The sequence below is a fragment of the Sceloporus undulatus genome, chromosome 6, assembly GCF_019175285.1.
Source record: "Sceloporus undulatus isolate JIND9_A2432 ecotype Alabama chromosome 6, SceUnd_v1.1, whole genome shotgun sequence".
Classification (NCBI taxonomy): domain Eukaryota; kingdom Metazoa; phylum Chordata; class Lepidosauria; order Squamata; family Phrynosomatidae; genus Sceloporus; species Sceloporus undulatus.
This window is the reverse complement of record NC_056527.1, coordinates 942,840-958,554: the sequence shown is the minus strand read 5'-3', so window position 1 is coordinate 958,554 and position 15,715 is coordinate 942,840.

Below are 15,715 nucleotides of genomic sequence, written 5' to 3'. Positions count from 1 at the left end.
AGAGGCATCTTTTTACGTTAGGGATTTCAGTGACAACGCATTTCTGGCATCGCTTTACTTGCGCAATTGTGTGTGATAATCATTTGCACAAGGACTCACTATTTCCTCTTTCTTTGCTTTAAATGCTCTTTAATGCCAGATTAGCCCCAGTGTGATAGACTCCTAAGTGACCAGTCTTTCCCAGTTTACCAGGAGAGCGCAGCCCTGCGAAACCAGACCAGATTTAGCCTTTGTGACTCCCAAATTCTGGGTCTTTCAGTGCAAAAAAGGTTAACTCTTCTTCCCAAGATCTGGCCAGATCCCAGCTTGACATTGAAATCTCACCAGTTTGCCCACTTTTCAAAACCAAACACCTGCTTTTGTTCTTCCGCTCGCTTGCAGACCCTGAGGTTTGGATGGCCATCTGTCAGTGGGGTGCTTTGATGGAGAGTTCCTGCATGGCAGAAGAAGGGGTCGGACTGGATGGCCCTTTTGGGGTCTCTTCCAATTCTATGACTCTATGATTCTATGGCCCTTTCCATGTTGCAAAAGGTCATCTCCCAAAGGTCAACTAAAGCTTTATCAAGGAATTAATGTTGGAGGGTGGGCACCACACAGACCTGCGCCAACCGCCTGCGAAGGTTCAGTTTCTCCCAAATCTCCCGATGCTGCGTCCGCCTCCGTCAGCTCCATCCTTCGCAGCTCAGCAAAGCCTGAAAAACAGAGAAGGGTCTCTTTAATGGAAGGGGCCCGAAAGCATGTCTTATGAGTGTTGGTGCTTCACCAAACTACAAATCCCAGGATTTATGTTGGATAGAGCCATGGCAATTAAAGCAGTGTCCAAGTGCATCATTTCTATAGTGTGGATGAACCCCAAAAAAGGTTCAAGACTTTAAAAAACTACAAATCCCGGGGTTTTTGATGGTGTCAAACTGCATTATGTCTGCTGAGTGGATGCACTCTCAACCTGTCATAATGATTTCTATCACTAAAGTTGCTGCTGCTGCTGCTGCTGATAAATAATAATGTTCCACCCAAACCAAACCTCTCTCTGACTTTGCTAGTGATGATGATGATGAAGATGCAGATAATAATAATAAGCCTCCCCAGTTAAATCTCTCTCTCTGCTGCTGCTAGTGATGATCACAGAATCAGAGAGTTGGAAGAGACCCCATCCAGTCCAACCCCATTCTGCCCTGCAGGAACTCTCTCTCTCTCTCTCAATGATGATGATGATGATTAAGATAATTATAATAATAACAATAATTTCCCTCCCCAGCCAAATCTCTCTCTCTACTATTAGGGATGATGATGATGATGAATGATGATGAAGGTGGGGCTAGGGAAACCCCCCTCCCAGGCTGAAACGTTTTTCCAAGGGCTGGAGGGGGAGAGATGGGGGACCCCCAAAAAGATGGTCCTGGTGGCTGTGGCTTGGAGGGCTCTTGCAGGCAATGCAAAGGAGGGGGCGGGGGGGGGACATTGGGAATCCCTCCCCCTTTGAAGGACCCCAGATGCCCACCTTGCAGCATCCATCACCGGCTCCCTGCCCAAAGCCCCTCCCCCTGCACCCACCTGGCTCCTTTTGCATGGAAGGGAATGATTTACTTTTGGCACAGGTCTGCTGCAACCATTGGCTGAAAGGCCTGCCAATCTAGAGCCGGGGGCGGAACCAGGGAGGGAGGGCTTTGAGAAGAGAGAGGAGAAAAGGTGGGGGCAGCCAGGGAGGAAGAGGCGCCTGCTATTGGCTGCGGTGCACCGCTGGGCGGCCCTCATTGAGCCAAGGGGAACCAATCAGGAGGCCAGGATGGAACCACGCCCCCTCCTCCTTTTTTCTCCCCCTCCCTATGTCAAAAAGGCTCAGTTAACCCTTGAGCTTCCAAAGAGGAGAAATGCGGGGAGACGGATAACTATTATTGTTGTTGTTGTTATTATTATTGTTATTAAATTATTAATATTTTATATTAAATCAATACATTTTATATTTAATTTTAAATTAGATAAATTATTATTATAAATAAAATAATTTATCTAAAACAAAATTAAATATAAATTGCATTAATTTAATATAAAGTAAATTAAATTAATTTATATTAATTTATATAATAACGATAATATATTAATTTAATTTATTTTGTTAAATTAATAAATTTTATATTTACTTTTTGTATTAAATTAATAATTTATTTATTATTTTTATTTATTCATTAAATAAATGACTAACCATATACTGTATTAATAAATTAAATTAAGCCATCTTAATTATTTAAATATTATTTATTATGTGTGTTCCATTTCTCTGTATCGAATTTCATTTTGTTAGCTTTGGCCCAGCTTTCTAGTCTATTCAGGTCATTTTGGATCTTGATCCTGTCCTCTGAAGTACAGTATTAGCTATTTCCCCTAATTTGGTGTCATCTGCAAATCTGATAAGTCTGCTCCCAATTCTGTCATCCAGGTCATTGATAAAGATGTTGAATAACACTGGCCCCAGGACAGAGCCCCACTGGACACTCCTCTGGTCACTTCTCTCCAGGATGAAGAAGAAGAAGAGGAGCCATGGCTGACCACCCTTTGGCTTCGGCCCGTTAATGGAAATTATGGTGCATTGCCAACCTTCTGAGAGTGAAGCCCCCCTTTATAAAGGCTTCTTATTCCTCCCCAGCTCCCCCTTTCCCCCTCTTTCTATCGGAAAGCAGTTTCTTTCTGGCAGCATCCTCAGCCTCAGGAGGCTGGGGAAGGAAACACACACCTTCAGTTCATTGCCATAAAGCATGGTCTAGGAAAGAAGGGGGGTTTTCTGCACAGTCAAGGCACACAGCAGCTGCATGCGCAAGCCACAAAACAACAACAAAACAGCTGCTCTGAGTTGTGATTTTGGGGGGAAAGCAGAATTAATAATGATAATAATAATAACAACAACAACCCCCCAGCAAATAAGCATAGATTTGTAAGTTTGGCCACCAATAGAAATCCTAAGAAAAGTGGAGCCTGGAGAAAGCAAAGGCCTTCAAGGGGGTCGGTAGGAGGTTCGAAACGCTGGTGTTGACTTGGTGGCTTTGCTTCAGGCAAGCAGATTGTTTGTTGGATCAAACAGGCTGACCTCCAGTTTCTGCTTTTGTATTCGAACGTCCCTCCCAAAATTTTTGGTTGTAATCAAGCTGTTGTGTTGAAGAAGCGCTGCCCAGAGACACACACTGGGCCTTTGTCTGAGCAGTGCGGTCTAGCTATTGATGGAGCCGTCGTCCCTCCAAGGGCATGAAGGGTGTGCCCAAAAAGTGGGCCTCAAGCCAATAGGGGCTGACCAGACAGTAGAGGCCACCTTGGAACCACTGTCCCTGGTCAGACAGTAACGGCCTGAGTGGAGAGGACATCGGCTTGATCTCTTGAACCTGTATTAAATGCTCTGTGTGGAACTCAAAGAGCTCACACTGGGTCAAAGTCCGTTTGCTCAAAGGGCCTTCACTTAGATAGTAGTAATATCTCAAAGCAAGGAGTGGTCTGGCTCCCGGGATACAATGGGTTAATGCTTGCCATGAGGTCTGTCCTGATGGATATGATGATACCTGCATAAATATGCTAATATTGCAGTATACGGATGAAGATAAGCTATGGGTTATGCCTGCCGCTTGGGCTGTCATATAGCTGTATACAGTGATATGGAAAGCCCTTTGTGTGCATTGTAACGGGGAGCCCTATGTAATATATGCTTTGTTGGTAGTTTAATTGGTTCCATTATTTATACTTATCATTGCTTGTTCTTTCATATTTATGTTTTAGTAGCGCTATGGTATAGGGGATCCCGTTGTGCAATTCACACAAAGAGGGCAGGTTGGTGAGACACTGGTTAGGAAAACAGACACAAGTTGGTATCCTTGAGCCCAGTGGCCCCCAACTCTGCCCCCTTTAAGAGAGGTTGGACCGTCCATCTCCCAGAACCTCAGCGACACTAATTATAGTCTGGGATTCGGGGAGCTAGTCCAAAATCCTTGAATAGCAGAGTTGGGGACCACTGCGCTGTAGAAAAATGATCAATGATACAACAATAGGGAAAAGTGCTAAGGTCTTTTAGATACAAAATACAGTGGACCCTGCCACATCCGCTGGTTTTAAGGGCTGCAGGACGCAGCATGAAAGTGGAAAACAGGCATTAAAACAACAACAACAACAACTGATTTTTACTTGAGAGATACCTCTCGCGGAAGCCTGGTCCGCCAGGCACTCTATGGTCAGCATCTCCAGAGGTTGAAACCACACAATTACTCTGGAAGACCGCCAAGGCCTCGAGAAAGTGTTTAGTAGTTTATGAATAGGATAATTATATTATAAATGAATAAAAAATCCCTAGTAATTTCTAAGTCCTCCAGTGTGACTTTTGGAAGTTGACAGAGTCGCACTGGAGGACCTAGAGAGTCCTCGAGGAACATTTGATCAAATCCGTGATATCAATCTGCAAAAGCCAAACTGCATGTGGAGGGCCGATGGCACATGTGCTTAATATGGCAAAGTTGTTGCCATTCCAGGAAAGGCTTGTTTTTGCCGCTTTGGCTTCAATGGCAGCTTATAGAACCCTAGATTGAAGAACCCCAAGAAGGCCCGGTCCAGTCAAATGCCGTCTATCTGCCAGGCGGAAATCTCAATCAAAGCTCCCATTGACAGATGGCCATCCATCTTGGGGGGAGGACTCACTTGCTTTATGGCTCCTAATGTCAGCAACTCTAACAGACACTGAGGACTTAAGAATGTGGAGGAAAAACACCGGAAAGTAACCTTTGCTGTTTTATATCTTGTTTCAGCTGCCTTACAAGATCCAAAACCGTTTTGTCCCCAAATTGGGAAGGGGGGCTTGTGCCACTCAAATGCTTCATGTGATTAGGTGTGCAAGATCTTGTAGTCTCCACAGACGCTTACTAGCTTCCTCCCCCCAGCGTCAGAAATAAAGCTTGTCTGATCAATCCCCAGAAGCCTGATTACGGAGTTTGGGGGTTAGTTTCAAATCAGTTCCCGCAGCACCCTATGTCACCAATGCCAAAAGTGACACAGGTGACCAACAGAAATCTGAAGAACCTGAAATTGGTTGGTTGTTTCTTCAAATTAACATCTACGTCTTTTATTTGTTTAAAAGGTGTACAATTAGGAAAAAACTGAACTAGTAAAATAAACGTGTTAGGGCCAAAAACTGGAATCTAGAAGGAGAGTTGCTTTCCTGCCATTAAACGTCATACTTTACAATTGGGAGCCTGAGATCTGACCTCTTTTCTGCACGGCATCCGCCCCAAAACAATCCTCAGGACAATTTGTTCTACTTCAGAACAAATAATGCCAAACCGAACAAGCGGCAAAACAGTTTGCTCCGTCTGCATGCATATTTGCTGCATTAGTAGGAAAAGTGGAGGAGGAGGAGGTGCAGAGGTAGGAAATTCGGACTGAGGAGGCCAGAGCGGCCCGGCACGGGGTCGCCATGCAAGACCACAGCTCCTCGCTGCATCTGGACATGCGCAGAGACCCTGCAATCTGCTCCAAAGCAATGAAGACTATGCAGTGCGCTTGCACATTCCTTAAATTAAAGCTGCAGCTTCAGTTTTAAAAGTAACGTCTAAGTGGAATTCACCCTAGATGGATGTCCATGTCAACCGTGACCTCTCTGGTGGCAACCGATATCAACCTGTCGTCATCTGTGGAGTCCACCTCTCGCACTGGTTGCCCCAAATCCGCCCAGCCCCCTGCAAGATCAGAGAGGCAGAGAACCATGTTCAGCCTGTCATTCAGTCACTGGAAACTGAGGGAATCCAGCTTCATGTACCATTGTCCATCACGCCCAAGGCTGTCTCAGTCCAATCAGAGGCGCAATAGTGTACCTGGCAATTTTCAATGCAAAGCAGGTGGGATATGGCCTCTCACCCTTTTTGTAGTGATGAGCTCCTACTTGTCCTGAGGATCAGGCTAAGCCCCATAACCTGTCATCATCCACAGTTAAAATGCCGCAACATCACAAAGGAAAATCCTTCCAAATAATATGTCCTATGTTCTTCACTTGTGTGTGTGCCAACAGCCGTCCCATACCATTGCAGAGCAGAGGGGCTAAAGACCCGAGTTTCTGGTCACGCTTTACCAAACCAACGTTTTTTGAGCCTTGGCCTGCGGGAGGGGGTCTCCTCCTGGGTCCTTCCAACCGCTGCCTTGGTTCCGTTTCAAGAGCATTGAAGTTATCGAAGCAAAAGTCCAAAGATGTGGAATCGCAATGTGTTTGTGCCCCTTTTCTGTTGGAAGATTGCAGCAGAAAGGTCAAGGAGCATCGGAGACCATTTTTTTGAGAGGATTTGGGAAGGTCAGTGGGAGCAGGGAGACAAGGCACTGCGGGGACCAAGATTCTATGCCAAGGAATACTGTCAAAAGTGAGGAAGCAGCCAGGAGAGCACTGGCGTTGCAAGGGTGGAAGAGGCAAGTGGGTGAAGGTAAGGCCAGTGGACAGACGACAGGCTGCCATTTCAGGAAGGGCCCACTGGAACACTAGTTTGGGCTGCGGATGAGTCCTGTCAGCAGGGCATCCGTACCCATGTCGGAGGGCGCCCTCCGCCTCGCTGGGGAATTCCGGGGCTGCGCTGGTGGCGCGCATGTTGGAGCCTTGGCTGAGACGCGGGGCAGAGCGGCAGGCTAGGCTTCCACGCCCGTGTGAAGGCGCTCGTGGGAGACTAGGTGGGACTTCGGGGAGAAGCGCTTTGGGCAACGGCTGCAGGCAGAGGGGTTCTCCCCCGTATGGATCGGATGTGCCGCCACAGGTATGGCTTGCAGGGAATTGCTGCACAGACTGGGGGGCCAAAAAAATACACAGGGACGGCACGCAGCATGGGCTGTTGGTGGAGGCGGAGGGTGCAGGAAGGCGGGCAGCTGCGAGGGAGTGGGGAGTCCCCCTTGTGGAGCAAGCAGTTGGAGGCAGGCACAGGGGGCGCGGTGGGGTCCTGGAAGGCCCTGCCCCAAGGTGGTCCGCAGTGGGCCGGTTCTGGGGAGGCTTCCCTGAAGGCGTCCAGCGGGGTGGGGCCGGCAAGGGGCTCTCTGCAATGGATCTTCGGTGGGAGATGAGGTTTGGCTTGTGACGGACTCTTCCCGCAATGACCGCAGACGTACGGCTTCTCTCCGGTGTGGATGTGCTGGTGGGAGGCCGGTAGGCCGTGCTGCCAAAGGAACTTGCCGCACTCCTGCACTGGTAACGCGCTCGCCGTGTGAACTGCGGTGGGCAAGCAAGTTGGGTTTGTGCGCGAAGCTCTTCCCACATTGGTTGCAGGAATAGGGCGGTCAGCAGGCTGCTGAGCCAGTCTCCAGCCTTGTGCATCGAGCCGGCAATGGCCTTCAGCCGCCATGTGGGCCATCTGGTGGTGACCAGTTTTCCTCCAGCCGTGGAAGCGCAAGCCCACATTGGTCACAGATGAACTCCCGTTGTTGGAGGCCCCTGGGGCCGGGTGTCCGGTAGGGGCGCGGCCCGTAACCAATGGGCCCAAGGGTTGAAGCCAGTGTTGGGCAGCGTTTGACCCTCGGGTGCAAAGCCATCTCGGACCAGAAGGGATTGGCCCATCGCCCGGAGCGCAGGAAGGGGCTGCTGGCGCCGGTGCCCGTGGGCCCTCCTGAGGCAACTGCCAGGTCAGGTGGCGGGTGGGAGGAGGACCGCCCTGGCTCTGGGGCTTCAGCCGGGGCCACTCAGCACTGGAGCGCCGGTGGGATCAGGCCACCCTTCCAGAACCTCCGTTGGCACTTGGGGCACTTGTTAAGGCTTCCTCCCTCTTCTGGGGTTTGCGGCCTTTGAGTGCTGTCAAGGAGCCTTCGCCAGTGCAGCGGCCCCCTTGAAAGTCGGCTCTTCTCAGTGCCTTCCCTGCAGGCCTGCGGCGAGGGGCGCGCCCTTTTTAATCCTTGGATTCGGATTCGGGAGACTTTGGAGGGGTTTGGGCTCCCCACTTCGTTCTTCTTCTCGCTCACAGATTCATCTGCAGCTGTGAAAAATGGGTGTGGGAGACATAGTTGTGACCCTCATTCAATTCAAAGACCCCCTTCCTCAGCAGACACAGATTGCATGTGTTTCCATTTAACTAGCCCAGAGCTGGGAAAAGTTTCTCTTGGGGACAACATGTTTGTAAATATAGGTTGGCAATTTCCAGAATCTTCACAGCCCAAGAAACTTGGATATTTGGGGGAAGTGCAGTAACAAAAGCAACTTTCTCAGCACTCAGCACTAAGCCTTCAGCCTCCTTCCTCTCTCTAAACACTGAGGTCTGGAGACCGGCCCAACACTCAGCCACTGCCATGCGACACCATACTTTTATTCCCTCGATATAATATTTAATGGTAAACATTTTGGATTGAAAAAGAACTGTAGGCCCGGCTTATTATCATGTGTGATACATCACAACTAACTGTGATGGATCAGTAATATAAAATTAATCAGTACATCTTTATCAGATTGAGTCCACTCTTGTGCAAAATGCTTGGGAACCAGGAAGTGTTTTTGATGTTTTGGAATATTGCATATGTATAATGAGCATGCCTTGGAGAGGAGACCCAAGTCTAGTCATTGATGTTTTTCTATATACCTTAGGCAGACAGCCTACAGTTAATTTGATCACAACATGTTAAACAATTTTGTGAAATGGCAACAAAATTTGTGTACTAATTAACATTAGAAACAAAAAAAGTGACTATCTCAGCCCCCCCATGAAACAAGTTTAGATTCTGGAGTACTTCACATACATAATGAAGTGTCTTGGAGATGGACCCAAGTCCAAGCAATCAATTATTTATGTCTCATATTGCCCCCTTATATGGCATACCTGAAGGAATTTTTATACATAAAGAGTTTTAATTATTTGGCGGCATGAAAACAAAGTGGTCGGCCATCTGAAAGCAAAGGGGTCACTATCTCAGGCCACTACAGTAGGTGACAATTCTGGGTTATTTCAGATTTCCTATAAGAGAGATTCACCTATAGTTTATCATAATAAAAATAAAAACGATTTGAAAAACTGGGGCACTCTTCTATGTCATAGTCCTTCATGAAGGGTCCGGGGCGCTTGATCCTCTGAGCTTTGGTCTCACTGGCCATCCATCTCCTAAACTAGTCGTTCCCAGCCGTTTTCTATGTCCCACCACTCCTAGGAAATGCTTGTTAAGGTTTTCATCCCATATAAAAGTAGTATCACACATTTGAAGATGAAGAAGTCCGCAATTTCTATTTGACCCACAAACTGAACCACGTACAAGGCGGTCAGGTGGACAGAACTCGCTTTAAAAAGCACACTTTTGAACCTCGGGCATGAAATGTCAAATCAAACTGAGCAATTAGTTCTAATTCATTCAGAGAAAATATAGGTGATGACTTGTGACTCGTCATTCGGGAAAAGAACAGTCCCACTCTTGTCGCACCCCCTGAAATCCCATCTTGCGCTCCAAGTTGGACCCTGCCCTAGCCTTCAGGCCAAGGGCAAGCCACCTGTCCCTTGAGTTCAGTGGAGGTCCCCAGCATCCTTCCTGGGGGAGTCACCCTCTTTAAGGGTCGCTTGCCCTCCGGATGTGGGTCCCTCTGCAGCACACGGCGCTTCCCCTCGCAGCAGCCGGAGAGAGCAGCTCAGGGATTGGAGAGCAGACACTCTGCAAGGGAAGAGACGGACAGGGACATAATGGGACGCCTGGGCAGCACGCCAGCCTGAAGAGGGGACAAGAGGAGGACTGCTCTTCCAGCAGCCTCGGGGCAATCAACTACAAGTCCAAAATTTAAGCCCCACAGCTAAAAAGGAACTGCGCAAACAGACAGAACCCAAACATTCTAGGGAAATAGGTTGCAGAATGGGGGGAAGGGGAGATCCCTGGAAGTGACAACTCCCAGAATCCGTTGACCATTGTGGCACTGGCAATGAAGCTGAGAATGATTCTGGGGAGCGGTAAGCCCAGAAGAAAAGTAGCGTTCCTCATCGTCAACAATTGCAATGAAACATTAACTCTCGCTTGCGCGTTTGATCCAAAGCCACGGCTTTCACAGCGCCTTGCACTGGGCCTTCCTGTTATGCATGCGCAGGGCTTTGTGTGACATACATACAACACACACAACAGCACCACACACAGGTTCATTTCCAGTCCTCCAAATAGCCTGCGCTTTAATTCATTTGATTCAGCCAAATATTATGTTTAAGCTGTTCTAGCAAATAGCCACTTGAGGGGGAGGAGGTGGGCTGTACTGAAATGTCCCCCAGACTCTGACTTTAGCCACTGAGCTTTTTGGATAGAGATGCATAATTTGGGGAAAGAGGAAAGAATCCGTCACCCCAGGAATATTGGTTGGAAGCAGGGGAGCAAACTGTAATGTATGACCCGTTCACACTGCACAACGTGCACTACGAAGCGGTTTAAACGTCAGGGCAAATCATCCTATGGGAGCCTGGGATGTGAGTTTAGGGAATGCTGTTCAAATCCTCAGGCAGAGAGGTCTAGAACTACACACCCAGCATTCCGAGACGCAGCTGTGGCAGCTAAAGTGGGATAAAAGTGCTACAATGGGTTGTGTGAACACTCGCTGGTGAGGTCAGATGAGAGTAGGTGTTTTTGGACTGCAGCTCGATAACTCCTTCATCATTAAGCCTCCTGCCTAGGGCTGAAGGGAGTGGTAAGGCAACAGCACCCGAGGGGCCCGAAGTTGCCCTCTCCAGCTGGGAGGGACGTAGCTGCCATTTTGTTTTATGCCTTTTGTCTGTTGGATTCCTAACCTGCCCCTTCCTTCACGCAGGTGGGTCCCCACAACACCAAACCACCAAAGTTTAGGCCTCCTAGGTTCCTTGCTCAGGTCGGCAAATCAACAGAAACACACGCCCACGGGAAATCAAACCTTGGTAGACTGTGTACCACAGATATTAGACCACGTCAAATTCTCCGCCATTACGTCTTGGAGTCTCCTTCTGCACTCCGCATCTCTGCCCACTCCTCTTGCCGAGAGAGTAGACATGCCAACGTTCTGCAAAGGCCAAACTGGAAACCTGAAACGAGGAGCAGACCTCATTAGCGCGAGACCCCGAAGGTTTCAACCACAAACCCCCAAATGTGGGGAAGGGAAGCCCTGGGAGAAGGGTGTCCACCTCTGCCTTCTCCTCTTTTCACCTCCTGGACAAGATGCGGGTGATGGCATCTGGGATGAATATGCAAGGTGAGCCACAAATTACAAATGGTACCAATAACAGTTAAGTTGTACACAAATTGTCAAAGGGGCCACAAATTAAGCATGACAATGAACAGGACATTTAGGACTTGGGGTCCCTCTCCAAATTTCCTCCTTTATGTCCCGTTCACAAATTGCAAAGTGGGCCACACATTGCCAAGGAGGCCCATACATTGCTGCTCTGCCTTCAGAGTCATTCTGAACTATTGTAGAACCTAGGGCAACCCTATTCTGGGGTTTTCTTTTAAATATTTTGCCCAGGTGACTTGGCCATGCCTTCCTCTGAGGCTAAAAGTATGGCTGCTCAGGGTCACCCTGAGGTTTCATGCCTGACCTTGGAACGACCCTGGGTCTCACAGAGTTGTAGTCCAGCACTCAAACCACTGCATCACGAGGCGTCTATGATACGTACATATACAAACTGTATATTGCTCCATGATTGCATAGTGGCCATAAATTGATAGTGCACAAATCAAGCTGGGGCATATGATTCCAAGCCTAAATTGCAAAGTGGGCCATAGTGGTGGAGTGACCCATATATAGGTTGAGTCTCCTTATCCAGAATTCTGAAATAATCCAAAACCAAAAACCTCCACAGAGGTGGCTGAGACAGTACACTTTTGCTTTCGGGTAGTTTCAGTGTACAACAGACTTGTTCATGCACAACATTATTAAAAACTATTGTTCTTAAAATTACCTCAGGCTAGGTGTAGAAGGAGTATAACAAACATGAATGAATTTCATGTTAGACGTGGGTCCCCATCTCCAAAATCTCTCTTTATCTCCATGCAAATATCCAGAATCCAAACACAAAAATCCCAAACACTTCTGTCTCAAGCAATTGAAAGGAGACCAGCAAAGGGCAGTGCAAGCCATAAGTCTTAAAGAGTGGTAAATAGTTAAAAGCAGCCATGACTGTTGAGGCCAAAAATGGACTGCTAAGCTTCAGGAATGTAGATGCCATTGCAGGACAGCTTATATCTCAGAGGCATCGTCTGGAATGTATAGAAAGCCTGCCTTTGATCATAGCTTGGAACAGTACGTTGGCCAGACAACCAGTCTCCCCAGCTCCCCATTCACAGGCCTCTTGCCTTGGAATGAATGTTGACCAGTATCCATCCGCTGGGGTGGCCAGCCTTCTGGACCTTCCTTGGCCTACATCCGACTCTGCAACCTAGAAGCTTAATACTTTTAATTTTTAAAGCATAATTGTTTAACCTTTTAATTGTTTGAGTGGTTTGGGTGTGTGTTTGTGATGTGTGTGTGTATATATAATATATATATATATATATCTCAACAATTTTAGATGCTTTTGTATGGTTTTTGTAAATTGTTTTGTTCTAAATCGCTGTGCGCCACTTCGAGTCCCTATATTGGAGAAAGGAAAATATAAGTAAATAATAATAATAAATATAAAATAATAAAATAAGCATTTATATTTGAAATTTAATGCTTTGTGTATGGTTTTAAATTGTGTTTTAAATTGCTGGAACTGCTTTGATCCCTGATATTGGAGAAAGGCAAGATGTAAGTGATTAAAATGATGATGATGATCAGGATATATAATATATAAAATATAGATAATATAATAAGAATAATAATAATAATAATTCCTTCCCATCAGAAGAGCATCTCCAAGGGTCAGACGCCAGGCAAGCCAGGTCTCTCACTTTCTTTAGCAATGGCGCTGCAAAAGGGACCCAACCAGAACAGAGGACACCAAGAGCCCTGTGAAACCTTGAAGATGACCTATTCGACAACGTGGCGTAGGTCGTGAGTCGGTTTTATTGAGTGAAAATGAAACACGCCCTGTTTGGGTTGGAAAGGAATAAATAAACCTATATCTTAAAAGTCCCACAAGAACTCGTTGTTTTCCTGTTTTCTTCTTTTGCTGCCAAAGACTAGGTTTGCATCCTCCAAAAAGTGCTGAGAAGAAGCATTTGTGTTCCTTCGATTACCATGTGTTTCCTACACAGGTAACTATCGCAGACCCAGCAGCTCCTTGAAACACAACGATCCAGGGGAAATAAATAGTACAGTAGTTTAGTTCAATAAAACTGATAGATTTAACGTATAGGTTGTGCATATGTTTAAATATACTGTGGGCTATCTATCTATCGATTGATCTACTATCTATCTATCTATTGTAAGTCCAACTCTGAGGGTCCCAGTTTTGAGAAATGGCGAGGATCAAATATACTATAAGAATGAGGATGATGATGATAGTGATCATCATCATCATCAGCACATCCGCATCTCCTCTGGGAGAAGTGGGCGCATGCAAGAATTTGGATTTCTCTTTATCAGTTTCCTGCACCCATCTTGGCCCGTTCAGGTGGACACGCCTTAAGGCCCTGCTCAAAGATAACGCATATATATCAGCATTCCTCTCCCACTTCTGGATCACTTGGGAAGTGCAGGTGGCCTCGGGAGGAGTGCGCCTGTTGCCCACTGAGTGTTGTCGGTGTGGATGTCCTCCCCAAAGGATGCGGCGGATCTGCTTGTAGCCTACTGCAAAAAACAAATGCAGAGAAAAAGAGTGTTTCTCCCCTGGTTCCGGGTGGATCAGGGCCCGGCCTGACCCAGGTCCTCCATAAATCCAGGAGAAAGGATTAATTTAATTAAGTGAAGGATGCAATCTGGCCCACTTTACTCTCTTGTGTCAGTGCACGGATCCTGGGATCTCCAGTTGTGCAAGGTTCGTTTAGGCTTTGACATTAGGTGCTGGATGACACAGCAACTCCAAGCGCAGTTGTGGTGGTTTAAATGGGTCAAACTGCATTAATTCTCACTTGCAGAGACAACGAAGGGGTGGCTTTGCGTCCAAGAGGAGCTGTGTAGATTGCTAGATCACATAGTAAATAAGTAAGAACATAATGAAATTTTATGGCAAGTCAATAATGCAACCTGAGCCCCTTCAAGTGCTGCAAGCATCATCCTATGCAACCGTGGGATTTCCAGTGTTTTTTACAAGGGCCTTTACCTGAAGAGGCTGGTGCCACAACAAATTCAGATCCCCAGATATCCGCAGGATGGTTGCCCTGGTTAAAAGTGGGGCCAAACGCATTAACTCTGGCAGTGCAGATGCAGCCGGCTGGCCCCCAAAAGCCATGACAAGAAAGCCCTGCGCTAGGCAGACCGGAGACCCTGTTCTCCTCCCTGGGGGTATCTTCCAGGGCGCCCAAAAACCCATGCCAGGCCAGCCCCCCTCAAAGTCTGGCTTTGCCAGGGAAGGGCTTCTAAGGCCTCTGCGGGGCATCCATCTCAGGGCAGATGAAGGAAGGAGAAAAAGCCTAAAGAAAAGCAGCTGAAGCAGAAGGAGGGATGAGAGGCTTGTTGGTCCGTTGGTTGGCCCCTTCGGCCTTGCAAAAAAGCCCCCCAAGGGGTCGCGGGGGCGGGACTGGGGGACCCCATTCCAGGGAGCTGCTCAGAGGGAGTGCCAAGGGGTCCGAGAGCAAGCATTCCTCCTCGTGCTCCTCGTTTCCCTTTTGGGACCGTTGCAAAGAGCATCCCTTCTTTCATCCCCAAAAGGTGGGGTGGGGGCTAGGAACCAAAGACCCCCCCCCAGCCCCAGATGTTATTGTGTTGGTTGTTTGTATTGGGGGTGCCCTCCCTTCCCCCGCCCTTCCATCACCTGAGTCCAGGTGTGCTCCGTCCCTCCCTCCTCCTCCTCCTCCCTCCGCCATCTCTGCGCTGGAAGTGCTGAGGTGGTCTCTTGGGGGCAGGCCACCCACCTTTTGCAACCCCCCCACAGGGCCCTTTGCAAAGAGGGGGGAGGGAGAAGGGGTGCAAGAGGCGCTCCCCAAAAGGCCAGCCTCCTTCCCTTTCCTGTCTGTCTGTCAGGGCGAAGCCGTCTGCTCCTTTTGTTAGCCGTTGAAATTTACGCTCCGGGTGGCCTCCCTGCCCGCAGCCTCGGCCCCAATGCACCCTGGGAGTTGTAGTTCAAGCAGAGAAGAGGAGAAGCCCTGGTAGGAGGAGCCTCCTCCTTTCGTCCCTCACTCTCACTTCCAAAAACAGGAAAACAATAAGAGAGAGAGAGAGAGAGAGTCCACGAAGTGGCAGCCATCTTTGAAAGGAGAGAAGGAGAACACAATATCAGCATCAGGCGCAGCACAAAGGGTGCAAAGCAATGACCCTTGCAGTCCCCAAATAGCCAAAAAGGCAACAAACCATAAGGCCACAATCAGCTGCTACAGTATTATTGTGTTGTTGTTGTTATTGCATTGTTTGTGTCAAAGCAGACATAATAATGTACAGCAATTGCATCCCGAGAATAGCAGAAAACAACAACAATATGCCACAATATAGAGACAGCTTCGTTGGTGTTGCATTGCAAAAGCAATCATATAGAGGCCATAACAATTGCAGTCCCAAGAAAAGCAAGAAAACAACAAACCATGAGGCCCCAACAATTAGATAGTGCTATTAATTATTACTGCTTGCAAAAGCAGATAATTCAAATCCCAAGAATAGCAAGAAACAAACTATATAGTGCATGGAACGGCAAAGTGGCAAGAGGATCAGCTCAACGCCAGGAGGACCTTCTCT